Source organism: Pelodiscus sinensis, chromosome 1, assembly GCF_049634645.1.
Source record: "Pelodiscus sinensis isolate JC-2024 chromosome 1, ASM4963464v1, whole genome shotgun sequence".
NCBI classification, from domain to species: domain Eukaryota; kingdom Metazoa; phylum Chordata; order Testudines; family Trionychidae; genus Pelodiscus; species Pelodiscus sinensis.
The window spans coordinates 41,803,157-41,816,174 of NC_134711.1; the positions used below are offsets into that span (position 1 = coordinate 41,803,157).

At 42.6% G+C, this 13,018-nt stretch overlaps 1 long non-coding RNA gene across 1 annotated transcript; it reads right to left on the minus strand.

Moving 5' to 3' along the window:
* Positions 1-1,012: 1,012 nt before the first annotated feature.
* On the minus strand, positions 1,013-9,058 carry LOC142826531 (uncharacterized). The gene is made up of 3 exons (XR_012900725.1): positions 8,996-9,058; positions 5,974-6,156; positions 1,013-1,147 (listed from the first exon to the last, which is right to left on the minus strand). It is a non-coding gene; the product is annotated as an uncharacterized LOC142826531 (long non-coding RNA).
* Positions 9,059-13,018: the final 3,960 nt, after the last annotated feature.

Sequence of the window (13,018 nt, forward strand, 5' to 3'; positions counted from 1 at the left end):
CTCTGTGTATATCTCGCCCACTCTTTACCTCCACAGATAACGTGCATGCATGCTTACAAATGTTTTTACACACACACACACACACACACACACACACACACACACACACACAGTTTTCATCTTTTTAATGAAAAGGAGTGTTTGGAAGTATTTAATGTAGCCATTTGGTGAATAAAACTTTTACTTTGGTGTAAAAAAGTCCTTATGCATTTGTCACTTTACTGTAAATGGACCCAAATAACAATGTGATCAGAATTAGGGCTGTCAATTCACATGAGTTAATGCCTGCAATTAATGCAGGGCAGGATTAACGCGTTAAAAAATTAATGCGTTAATTGCAGGTGTTAATGCTGCACTGCCTTTTTGAAGTGCCGCTCCAATGCTTTAATGGGGGCAGTGCAATGAGGTGCCTGGGATCAGCTGGGGACTCCACAGCTGGGATCAGTTGTGTGGGGATCAGCTGTGTGGCAGCTGCCTCTTTGAAATGCCATGTCCTCATGTTTCAAAGGGGCAGTGGAGCCCAGGGTCAGCTGGGGACTCCACAGCTGATCCTGGGCTCTGTGCGGCATTTTCCCAGAACCTGGCATCAGCTGGGGAGTTCCCAGCTGACCCTGGGTTCCAGAGAAGTGCTGCATGGAATGCCTTGTGCTGCCCCTTGGAAATGCCACTCTGGTGCTTCAAAGGGGCAGCGCTGCATTGAGCCCGAGGTCAGCTGGGGACTCCAGCTGACTCCGGGCTCTGCCTTGCTCTGCCCCTTGGAAATGCTACAGTGATGTTTCAAAGGGGAGGCGTGTATGATTAATCACGATTAAATTTTTTAATCTCTTGACAGGCCTAATCAGAATACACCTAAACTTTGGGAAACCTGGCTTCAGACCTTATTTTTGTGAGTCTGGCTGGTTTTTACAGTTTGCTTAAATGAATAACTAAGCTGCATTTTTAATCTTTATACACTTTATTTGGTCTTGCATTTTGCTGGACCATCTGGTTTGAAATAGCATAGTTAGTAAGTCTTTTGTGCATGCATAAAAAGATTACATATTATAGCTGATTGGCTCAGAGGTCAATATTAGCTTTACCTAAGCTCAGGCAGCCAATCAGAATGGAAATTAATCAGCATTATTCCAGACGTTGGTATTGTTCACATCTGAAGAAGAAAACAGAAGAAGCTTGCTTATTCACCAAAGGTTATTCAGTCGTATACCATAATATTCTTTTTGTATGTAGTAAGAGAAATTAGGAATGCAAAAGATTTATGAGGTCATCTGTTGCCTGTCCCTTTTTGGAAGGCAAGATTTCTTACTCCAGTTTAATCTAGGGTTCAGTCCACTTTAGAGCTGATCTTCAATGCAAAAATGAAACTGGAAGTAAATACAGATAAGGGTGCCATAGGGAGGAGGGGGAAGATTATGAGGTTCTGTAACCTCCAATGAATTTGAGCCCCTGGATTTCATACATGAGGTCTGCTTAAAACACATGCCCTAGCTTCAGAGGCAGCTCTTAAATGCCACAGAACTGGTGCTGCTGTTTCCATCTTTGCCTTTGGGTCAGGGAGTTTGTTTATAATAGAGGAAGATATGGGGATGAAGATAACAAAAGGCTTGGCATTGAAGTAACTGAACAATTGCTAGATGATCATGAAAACATTGCCAGGTACTCCACTTAATAGAAAGAGTAGAAATAAATAGGGGCGCATTGCAGGGGTCGGCATTTGGATCAGTGCTGTTCAACTTATTCATAAATGATCTTGAAAAAGGGGTAGAATTTGCAGATGATACAGAATTAATCAAAATAGTTAAGACCAAAGTTTACTGGAAAGAGTTACAAATTGCTCCCACAAAACTGGGTGATTGGGCAATACAAGGGCAGATGTAATTTAGTGTTGATTAATGCACATGGAAAAATATAATCCCAACTATACTTACAAAAATGATGGAATCTAAAATAACTGTTACCACTCAAAAAGAGATCTTGGAATCATTGCAAATAGTTCCCTGAAAACATCTACTCAGTGTGCAGTGGCTGTCTAAAAAGCTAACAGTATATTGAAGATCATTAGCAAAGGAATAAATAAGACAGGAAAAGTCATTTTCATCTTGGAAAAGAAATGACTTACAGGTGGGCTATATGTTAGAGGTTTAGAAAACTATGAATACTGTGGAAAAATAGAATAAGGAACTTTTTGCCAGGAGATAGTGGAAAGGCCCAAAGTCTAACAGGGCTCCAATAAAAATAAAATAAGTTCAAGGAGGATAGGTCCATCAATGGCTACTAGCTAGAATGGGCAGGGATGATGTCCCTAGCTGCTGCTTGCCAGAATTTGGGAATGGGTGACAGGGATTGATAATCTGATGATTGCCTCATCCATTCATGCCTTCTGAAGCATCTGGCATTGGCCACAATTGAAAGACAGGATACTGGGCTAGATGGACCATTGCTTTGACTCAGTATGGCCATTCTTATATAGAGCCCACAAATATATGTCCCTGCTTTAACCCATTAGACCCCACTCCCTTCCTAGAGCTGAGATAGGGAGCCTTGGAATCCTGACAGTCAGTCTCTCTCTCTCCCCCACCCCCACAGAGATAGTAACAAAGTAAGAATATATATTAAAATTGTAAAGTTAAGTGTCCTTTATGTGACTTGCCACAAGATGTCAGAATATGTTAGAATTAGGGCTGAGTGGATCTAATATTTGTTTAATTTTCTTTCTTTTATATAGGAATTAGGTACAGTGCTTCTGTCAGCTAATTGTTAAGTTATCTGCCAAACAACTAGGCTACGTCTAAACTGGCATGATTTTCCGCAAATGCTTTTAACGGAAAAGTTTTTCCGTTAAAAGCATTTGCGGAAAAGAGTGTCTAGATTGGCATGGACGCTTTTCCGCAAAAGCACTTTTTGTGGAAAAGCGTCTGAGCCAATCTAGACGCGGTTTTGCGCAAGAAAGCCCCGATCGTCATTTTCGCCATCGGGGCTTTTTTGCGCAAAACAGTTTTTAGCTGTCTACACTGGCCCTCTTGCGCAAAAACATTTCCGGAAAAGGGCTTTTGCCTGAAAGGGAACATCAAAGCATTTGCGCAAGAAGAACTGATTTCGGACAGTAGAACGTCAGTGCTTTTGCACAAAATCAAGCGGCTAGTGTAAACAGATGGCAAGTTTTTGCACAAAAGCGGCCACTTTTGTGGAAAAACTTGCCAGTCTAGATGCAGCCTAGGGCTTTGTAGCTCCAGGAAAGGGGGGGGGGAAGAGGGATGAGGTTTGAGTCCTCTCTTCTCCCCCTCTTCCCCTCCTCAGAGTTGCTACTTTCTCAGTAACACTGAAGCTGCTCTCCTCAGTCTGCCTCCATCACAGCATGCAAAGGCCCCTTTCCAACATCTGAAATGGTGTCCCTGAATGCTAAATTCTGTGCTGAAGGCCCCCACTAACTAGGTTGTAGTTTTCTTCACAGAAATACATTTTACTTAACCTTTTCCAAATGTAATCCATGCATGGTATAGCTAGCATGTCCCTTTTAAAATCTTGTCCTGAGGGGCAGAGGATGACTTGCTCCTGGAAGAGAAAGCCCTGATTGTTCCAGGGGAGCAGAGGAGAAAGAGAGAGAGAGAGAGAGAGAGAGATGGGGGGGGGGGGGGGGGGCAGGGTGACTGTCAACTCTGAGTCTAGCTGCATCTCTTGGCCTCTATCCTTTTACATTGTGGTACACGGTGCCCATGTCAGATGTTACCCTGTTCAACCTTATCATCCTGTTATTTGCCTCCATTTTTCTCTCTGTAAATAAAAATTCACTGTATTATTATATTCACTGTATTATTCCTCTCTCTCTCTCTGTGGCTACGTCTACACTGGCCCCTTTTCCGGAAGGGGCATGTAAATTTCACCTATCGTAGTAGGGAAATCCGCGGGGGATTTAAATATCCCCCGCGGCATTTAAATAAAAATGTCCGCCGCTTTTTTCCGGCTTTTAAAAAAGCCGGAAAAGAGCGTCTACACTGGCCCCGATCCTCCGGAAAAAGCGCCCTTTTCCGGAGGCTCTTATTCCTACTTCAAAGTAGGAATAAGAGCCTCCGGAAAAGGGCGCTTTTTCCGGAGGATCGGGGCCAGTGTAGACGCTCTTTTCCGGCTTTTTTAAAAGCCGGAAAAAAGCGGCGGACATTTTTATTTAAATGCCGCGGGGGATATTTAAATCCCCCGCGGATTTCCCTACTACGATAGGTGAAATTTACATGCCCCTTCCGGAAAGGGGGCCAGTGTAGACGTAGCCTGTGGGTTATTTTGGGAGGGGTTGGAACAGTTGCCCCTAGGACAATAGAGAATTTCCCTGCTGCATATGACATTTTTGGCCAGAACCACCTGCAAAGTGGACTGTGTCTTGGCAGGAGGGTGCTATTGTAACTCCAACAAGCGGAACCATACCTGGGACCTCCAGGGGTTAGTGCATGAGCCTCTACTATATGAGCTAAAAGCCAACTGCCTCTCAGCTTAGGCTGTAGAGCAGACTCATTATTCTCTCTGTAAGTATCTCAGTGCCAATAGATGGGAGAGTACACCACCCCCAGGGTACGTCTAGACTGCGGAGTTTTCCCAGAATCCTGGAAAAGCTCTGCTGTATCCAAGGAATGCATCAGCTTTCAGAAAAAAAATTCAGAAAAGCAGAATTTTTTTTCAGTATCCCTGTAAACTTCTTTCTACAAGGAAGAAGGGATGTTCCAAAAGAAGCTTTTTTTTCTGACATTTGGCCCAGTATAGATGGGCCAATTGTCAGAAAAGTCTCTTTCGAAAGAAAAGCAGAAAAAGATATGCAAATTGTGGTTTGCAATTTGTATATCTTTTTCTGCTAGAATTTTGTAGTTTAGACACCCCAGAAGGTGTGTGGGTTACACTATAATTACAAAAAAAATCCCAGAATGTCATATTGTAAACCTCAAAGTCACATTGTGGACACCAATGGCAACCAGTGGCATTTGTGAGTCCCCCAATGATGTATTCAGGGTTAGCATTAGTGAACAAAGAGATAAAGATTTTACTAAGAAGGAAAAATAACTTTTATATATACACAAAATGTAAGTTAAAATAAATTTAATTAAAATTTAATTCTGTTCCAAATTTGTTCCTCTGAACTTGGTTAGTGTGGGACCTATCAACACATGTAATACCCCATTTTCATTTTTGTTTTATAATAATCTTTAAATTACCTATGATTTTGTAGCTTCCAAAAGAATCTGGCTCAAGCAGTCCAGTGTAAGAATAAACAAGAGACTGACAGAAAGATTTGAACTGTAACTGTGGGTTAGACACTGATTTACTGTGTGATTTTTGACAAATCTCAATCTGTCTGGGAATGGGAGACCTGGGATGTATCTCTTGAAGATTATCTATTCTATTCATTTGCTCTGGGGCATCTGGCATTGGTCAATGTCAGAAGACAGGACACTGGGCTAGATGGACCCTTGGTCTGATCCACTATGGCTGTTCTTATGTCTCCATTTTTCCCTTTATAAAATGGAGATAGTGCACTATTCTCACCACACTGTTGTTAGGAAAATAAGTTGTTAGTCAATTACTTCAGTAATTTGAAGTTGGAAAGTGCTAAATAAGAGCAAATAAGCTGCTGTTTTTGTTTTGGTTTCACTATAGGAGATCAGTGACTTCTGACTGAGACATGTGGCAGTTGGCTGAGATAAGGCAGGGAGAACCATTACATATTGAAAGAGCTTCCTATGTAAGGTTGCAGTTTTAATGCCTCTATGGCCTAATTGCTTAATGGACTCTTTAAGCTCTAAATCCTTATTCTTTCAGGGAAAAGCCGAGGTTTTGATTATATTCACACTAAGGATCGATACGTAATAGAAGATTAGTATTGACTTGAGAGCCTTACTAATGTGAATATAGACAAGCCTAATTCTTAGAACTAAGGAAAGATTCTTATTGTATTTATATTTCTCACAGACCCCAGGCTCACCCACTGATCCTTACTTTTTTAAGATGCCAGAGTGTGTAAGTGTTGTAAACCTTGTAAGAAAGATTCTTGTTTATTAAGCGTAGATGGTATTCACTTAATAAAGCCTTTTTTGGAACTGCTAAATCTCTTTCTTGTCCTTTAGCCCTGTCAGAATGTTTTGTAACGCCTCAAGCTGATCTTGCATCTGGAGAGTGGTACTGTGTGAGAAAATAGGACAAAAATATTTTCAGAATGGAGGCCTTGAAAACTATTTCATTTTCACAAATGAGACTAATTTGTATCTATAAGGCACAGCAGTGGCTTGCAATTATCTAAATAATATATTCTTAATAGGAGCCAGTTTGTTAATTGGATTTAATTATTTCATAGGTTGCCATTTTCTATTAAAATAATTTGCATTGCAATTTAAACATATTTTTGAAAGATTTTAGTATTTACGGTACAAATTAAAATTGAAATCCAAACTGATATATTTTTGGAAAAGATGTTGCAAACAACCTAATATGAATTTTTTTTCTGAGCAATGGATGTACATGTTACTACAGCAATATTCAATATATACAAGTGTGACAAGATCCATTCCAACTCTTAGCTTAGTGGCTATTACTGAAGAGTATTTCTGAGCCATTTCTGATCTAAAGTTCTGTGGACTTTGATTTCCCCTGTTGGGCAAGACAATGCACTGTAATAGAGATTCCCTACCTGACTAACAATGTGTTCTGTAATGTTCTGTGATGGCTACTATTCTGATGTGAACTCTGTATTCACAGTGGTAGTCAATAGCTGCCACAGGTAGTTGCTTTGAATTAAAATGTCATATTTTTCAATAACCTCATTCCGATTAAAGTCACAAAAGCTTTGTGGAAGCCACTTGATCTTTGCGGAACCAAACCAGAATTAAAACAGAAAATAAAGTCTGCTTGGTAAAGATATTTTGCAGAAAAGTCTTTTCAGGATTCTGATTATTCCATTCATTTGAGACACAGGATGAAATCCTGGTCCTATTAAGGCCAATAGAGTTTTGCCACAGATGTCAATGGGGCAGGACTTCACCTTTGATCTTTTAAGAAGAAAATCTGCTAAGACTACCACTTATTGGGTGCTCAGAGGAGCGAAACATTCATAGAATCATAGAACACTAGAACTGGAAGGGACCTCGAGAGAACATCAAGTCCAGTTCCATGCCCTTACGGCAGGACCCAGTACCATCTAGACCAGGGGTCTCCAAACTTTTCAGCCCAAGGGCCGCATTAACTATCAAACAGCAGTTCGGGGGCCGACTACACACTTGAGGTCCAAATAAAAAACAATCAAAACATGGATGTTGTTTTTAATTATTTATTTAATATTATTTTATTCAGTTATTATTTAATAACACATTGATACACTACACATGAACACCTGTATTAGTGTGAATGGTGAAATTGTTTCCTGGATGCCAAAATTGTTTCCGTAGACAAAAAGGTCTCCACGGGCCGGATGAGAGGGCCTCGCGGGCCGGGCCGTAGTTTGGAGACCCCTGATCTAGACCATCCCTGATAGATGTCTGACCTGCTCTTAAATATCTCCAGAGATGGAGATTCCACAACCTCACTAGGCAATTTATTCCAGTGTTTAACCACCCTGACAGTTAGGAAGTTTTTCCTAATGTTCAACCTAAACCTCCCTTGCTACAGTTTAAGCTCGTTACTTCTTATCTTATGCTCAGAGTCCAAGGAGAACAATTTTTCTCCCTCCTCCTTCTAACACCCTTTTAGATACCTGAAAACCGCTATCATGTCCCCTCTCAGTCTTCATTTCCAAACTAAACAAGCCCAATTCTTTTAGTCTTCCTTCATAGGTCATGTTCTCTAGACCTTTAATCATTCTTATTGCTCTTTTCTGGACCTTCTCCAATTTCTCCACATCTTTCTTGAAATGTAGTGCTTGGAACTGGACATAATATTCCATTTGAGGCCTAATCAGTACAGGGTAGAGAGGAAGAATGACTTCTCATGTCTTGCTCACAACATTCCTGTCAATACATGCCAGAATCATGTTTGCTTTTTTGCAACAGCATAACACTGTTGGCTCATATTTGCTTGTTGTCCACTATGATCCCTAGATTTCTTTCTGCAGTACTCCTTCCTAGTCAGTCGCTTCCCATTCGGTATGTGTGAAATTGATTGTTCCTTCCTAGGTGGAGTACTTTGCATTTCTCCTTATTCAACTTCATCCTATTTACCTCAGACCATTTCTCCAGTTTGTCTAGATCATTTTGAATTATGACCCTATCCTCCAAAGCAGTTGCAACCCCTCCTAGCTCGGTATCATCTGCAAACTTAATAAGCGTACTCTCTATGCCAATATCTAAATCATTGATGAAGATATTGAACACAACCGGTCACAAAAAAGACCCCTGCAAAACCCCACTTTTTATGCCCTTCTAGCAGGATTGTGAACCGTTAATAACTACTCTCTGAGAATGGTTATCTAGCCAGTTATGCACCCACCTTATAGTAGCCCCATCTAAATTGTATTTACCTAGTTTATTGATAAGAAGATCACGCAAGACCAAATCAAATGCTTTACTAAAGTCTAGGTATACCACATCCACCACTTCTCCCTTATCCACAAGACTCGTTATCTTATCAAAGAAAGCTATCTGATTGGTTTGACATGATTTGTTCTTTATAAATTCATGCTGGCTGTTACCTATCACCTTATTATCTTCCAGGTGTTTGCAAATGATTTCCTTAATTACTTGCTCCATTATTTTTCCTAGAACAGGAGTTAAACTGACTGGTCTGTAGTTTTCTGCGTTGTTCTTATCTCCCTTTTTATAGATGGGCACTATATTTGACTTTTTCCAGTCTTCTGGAATCTCTCCGGTCTTCTAGGATTTTTCAAAGATGATAGCTAAAGGCTCAGATACCTCCTTAATCAGCTCCTTGAGTATTCTAGGATGCATTTCATCAGGCCCCGGTGATTTGCAGACATCCAACTTTTCTAAGTGATTTTTAACTTGTTCTTTTTTATTTTATCTTCTAAACTTACCCTATTCCCAATAGTATTCACTATGTAGGCATTCCTTCATCATCAGACTTTTTGGTGAAGACTGAAACAAAGAAGTCATTAAGCGCATCTGCCATTTCCAAGTTTCCTGTTACAGTTTCTCCCTTCTCACTGAGCAATGGGCCTACTCTGTCCTTGATCTTCCTCTTGCTTCTAATATATTTATAGAAAATCTTCTTGTTTCCCTTTATGTCTCTAGCTAGTTTGAGCTCGTTTTGTGCCTTTGCCTTTCTAATCTTGCCCCTGCATACCTGTATTGTTTGCTTATATTCATCCTTTGTAATTTGTCTTAGTTTCCACTTTTTATATGACTCCTTTTTGATTTTGAGATCATGCCAGATCTCTGGGTTAAGCCAAGGAAGTCTTTTGCCATACTTTCTTTCTTTCCTACCCAGCGGAATAGCTTGCTTTTGGGCCCTTGTCTTTTTCTTTTGAAAAACTGCTAACTCTTCAATTGTTTTTTCCTGTAGTCTTCCTTCCCATGGGATATTACCTATGAGCTCTCTGAGCTTACCAAATCCACCTTCCTGAAATCCATTGTCTCTATTTTGCTGTTCTCCCTTCTACCATTCCTTAGAATCATGACCTCTATGATTTCATGATCACTTTCACCTAAGCTGCTTTCCATTTTTAAATTCTCAATCAAATCCTCCCTATTTGTTAATAAAATCTAGAGCAGCTTCCCCCCAGTAGCTTTTTCATCCTTCTGAAATAAAAAAATTACTCCAATGCAGTCCAAGAACTTATTGGATTGTTTGTGTCCCACTTTCCCAACATATGGCTGGATAGTTGAAGTCCCCAATCACCACCAAATCCTGTGCTTTGGATGATTTTGTTAGTTGTTTAAAGAAAGCCTCATCCACCTCTTCTCTCTGGGTAGGTAGTCTGTAGTACACCCTTAGCATACTATCATCTTGTTTTTTAACCCTTTTAGTCTAACCCAGAGACTCTCAACATGTCTGTCTCCTATGTCCATCTCCACCTCTGTCCAAGTGTATACATTTTAAATATATAAGGCAACACCTCCTCCCTTTCCCCCCCACATATCCTTCCTGAGTAAGCTGTACCCTTCTATGCCAATATTCCAATTGTGTGTATTATTCCACTAAGTCTCTGTGATACCAATGATGTCATAGTTGTGTTTATTTATTAGCACTTCAAGTTCTTCCTGCTTATTACCCATACTTCTTGCATTTGTATATAGGCTTTTAAGATATTGATTTGATCTTGCCTCCCAGTTCTGCCTTGTCCCTCCTTTTTCTCTGTTGTTATAGCCCACACTCCCTCCCATTTCCGACACATCTCCCAGGTCTCCATGTTCATCACTTACCTGTGGGCTTTGGTCACCTGCCCCTGTTGTATCTAGTTTAAAGCCCTTTCTCCCTAGGTTAGCCAGTCTGCATCCAAATATGGTCTTCCCCTTCCTTGAAAGGTAACCCCATCCCTGCTTAGCAGTCCTTCTTGGAACAGCATCCTGTGGTTGAGGAAGCCAAAGCCCTCCTGGTGACACCATCTTCGCAGCCAGGCATTCATCTTCAGAATGCACCTGTCTCTGCCTGGGCCCCTACCTTTGACAGGAAGGATGGAAGAGAATACCACCTGCACTCCAAATTCCTTCACCCATGCTCCCAGTGTCCTGTAGTGATTCTTGATCCACTCAATGTCATATTTTGTAGTTTCATTAGTGCCCACATCGATGAGTAGCATGGGGTAGTAGTCAGAGGGCTGGATACTCCTCAACAGTGCTTCTGTAACATCTTGGATACGGGCCTCTGGCAGGCATACCTCCTGAGATGGCATGTCAGAGCGACAGATGGGCGCCTCCATTCCCCTCAGAAGAGAGTCTCTGACCACCATTACCCTACGTTTCCTCCTCGCAGTGGTGGCAGCAGACCCCCCCAGCCTTGGGGGTATGAGGCTTCTCCTCCTCTGCTGTAGGGGAGAAGCATCTTATCTCCTGCATCAGGAAGAGTGTAACGGTTTCCCAGTACCATGGTAGGAGGGTTGGGAGCAGGAGTGGAGCACTCTCTGCTGCCAGAAGTGACCAGCTGCCAGTGTCTCCCAGAGCCATCTCCTCTTCGTGTGAGCAGTATTGTGTAGTGGGACAGCTACCTTAGCTGCCTCCACATTAATACTGTCCAGGAATTGCTCATGGATTCGGATGCTCCTCAGCCTAGCCACCTCCTCCGGTAGCTCTCCCACCTGCTTCCTAAGAGATTCCACCAGCAGGCACCTTTCACATTGTATGGTCCCCTCAGCCTGGATTTCAGTAAGTGGGAATTGCAAGCCACAGTCTCGGCAAAACCACACCATAAGGTAGAAGCATCCACAGTCAGGTGATCTGTCTGGCTACAGGCACAGACGGAGAAGACAGAAGCAGTGCTGGAACAGGTGTGGCGGGTCTTCCTGATCATAGTAGGACAACCTTTTAAATTCCCCTGTTTGCTTCGCTCCCCTGATTGCTCTGCTTCTGGCTTTTAAAGCCTGCTCATCTATGTCAGGCCTACCCCCTTGTTAGCCACACAGGGGAAGGCCGATCAAAGACAATCAAGGGAATAAAGGATCAAACACTCCCAGCTACAATCCCAACTACAACAGTAACTGAAACTGAAATCACCTGAAATGAGAATTAAAATTCAAACTGTTGAGCAAACTCACTTACACCAAAACCTAGTACATTCACCTGGCAGTCTGTTCAGTGGCAGAATCTCTCACTCTCCCTCTTAAACTTGTGGATAAACCTCTGCAACATTTCCATATAACCATGTATCATTCTCATATCACTTTGTATTAAGAGAAACTTTATAAGTCTTTATATAGATAGATCTTGTATAGATCTTTGTTTCTTATAGACCATAGAAACTTTGTATTAAGCCCTTTATGTCAGTGGTCCCCAATGTGGTGCCCGCGGGCACCATGGCGCCCGCTGGGCCATTTCTGTGCGCCCGCCAAGTGATCGGGCCCAGACCCGCCCCCAGGTGTACGGCGCATGGGTGGAGCCAGCCCCAGGGCGCATTGGCAGCGCCGGCCCCGGGCGCGCAACACATGGTCAGTGCCGGCCCCGGGCACGCAGTGGTTAGGCGGCCCCACCCCCGGGTGCGCAGCGCGAGGTCTGTGCCGGCCCTGGCCCCAGGCTTTCAGCACATAGGTGGTGCCAGCTCCGGGCACGCAGCATATGGGTGGCCTCGCCCCCAGGCACTAGCGCGGCCCTGCCCCCGGGTGACCAGCGTGTGAGCAGCCCTGCCCCTGGGCACCTGGCAGCCCCAAAAGGTTGGGGACCACTGCTTTATGTTATAGGCCATAGGAATAGGAAAATGACTTTTTTTCTAGGAGTAGAATAGATCTCTTCCCTTTCACTGATTGTTCTGTTGAAATGAATGAGGTGTGAATGGAGAAGCCTTGAGAGGTGAACATCTCCAGCAGCATTTGCAAGGGTGGAGAGGGGCTGGGAGCCAGATCCAAAGGCAACAAGATTTGTGAAGTGAGCTCATTGAAAAGAATATTGGACATACAGACAGCCTTGGGAGTCAAGCAGCAAGTGTCTGCCCTTGGAAGGTCCCTCTTTGAAGCAGCATTAAAAAAAGGCGAGGTGGTGACTAACTGGCTGAATGAGGGGGATAAATATGAGGCATCTTGCAGAGGGACCCCGGGTTTTCATCTTGTCAACATGGGATCATCAATCTGGATTGGCAGAAACCTGACTCCACCCCTCCTCCATCTAACTCACCTGGCCAGTGTAGTTAGGGGGAGCAACTATTGGTAACAAGACTGAGTATGCATGTGTATGTGTGAGAGAGTGCTTGAATGTAATGTATCATATGCATAAGATAAAGTATTGATTGATCTATGTATGTTCAATAAATGTGGCGTGTTGCCTTATTCCCCTCAAAAAGATCCTGGGTGCTTCTATTAAGCACAACAAACTCCCCTGTCTGCAGCACCTTGTCCGCTTCGCTCCCCTGGTTGCTCTGTTATTAATATAACAGACCCCAGTGCTGTCCCATT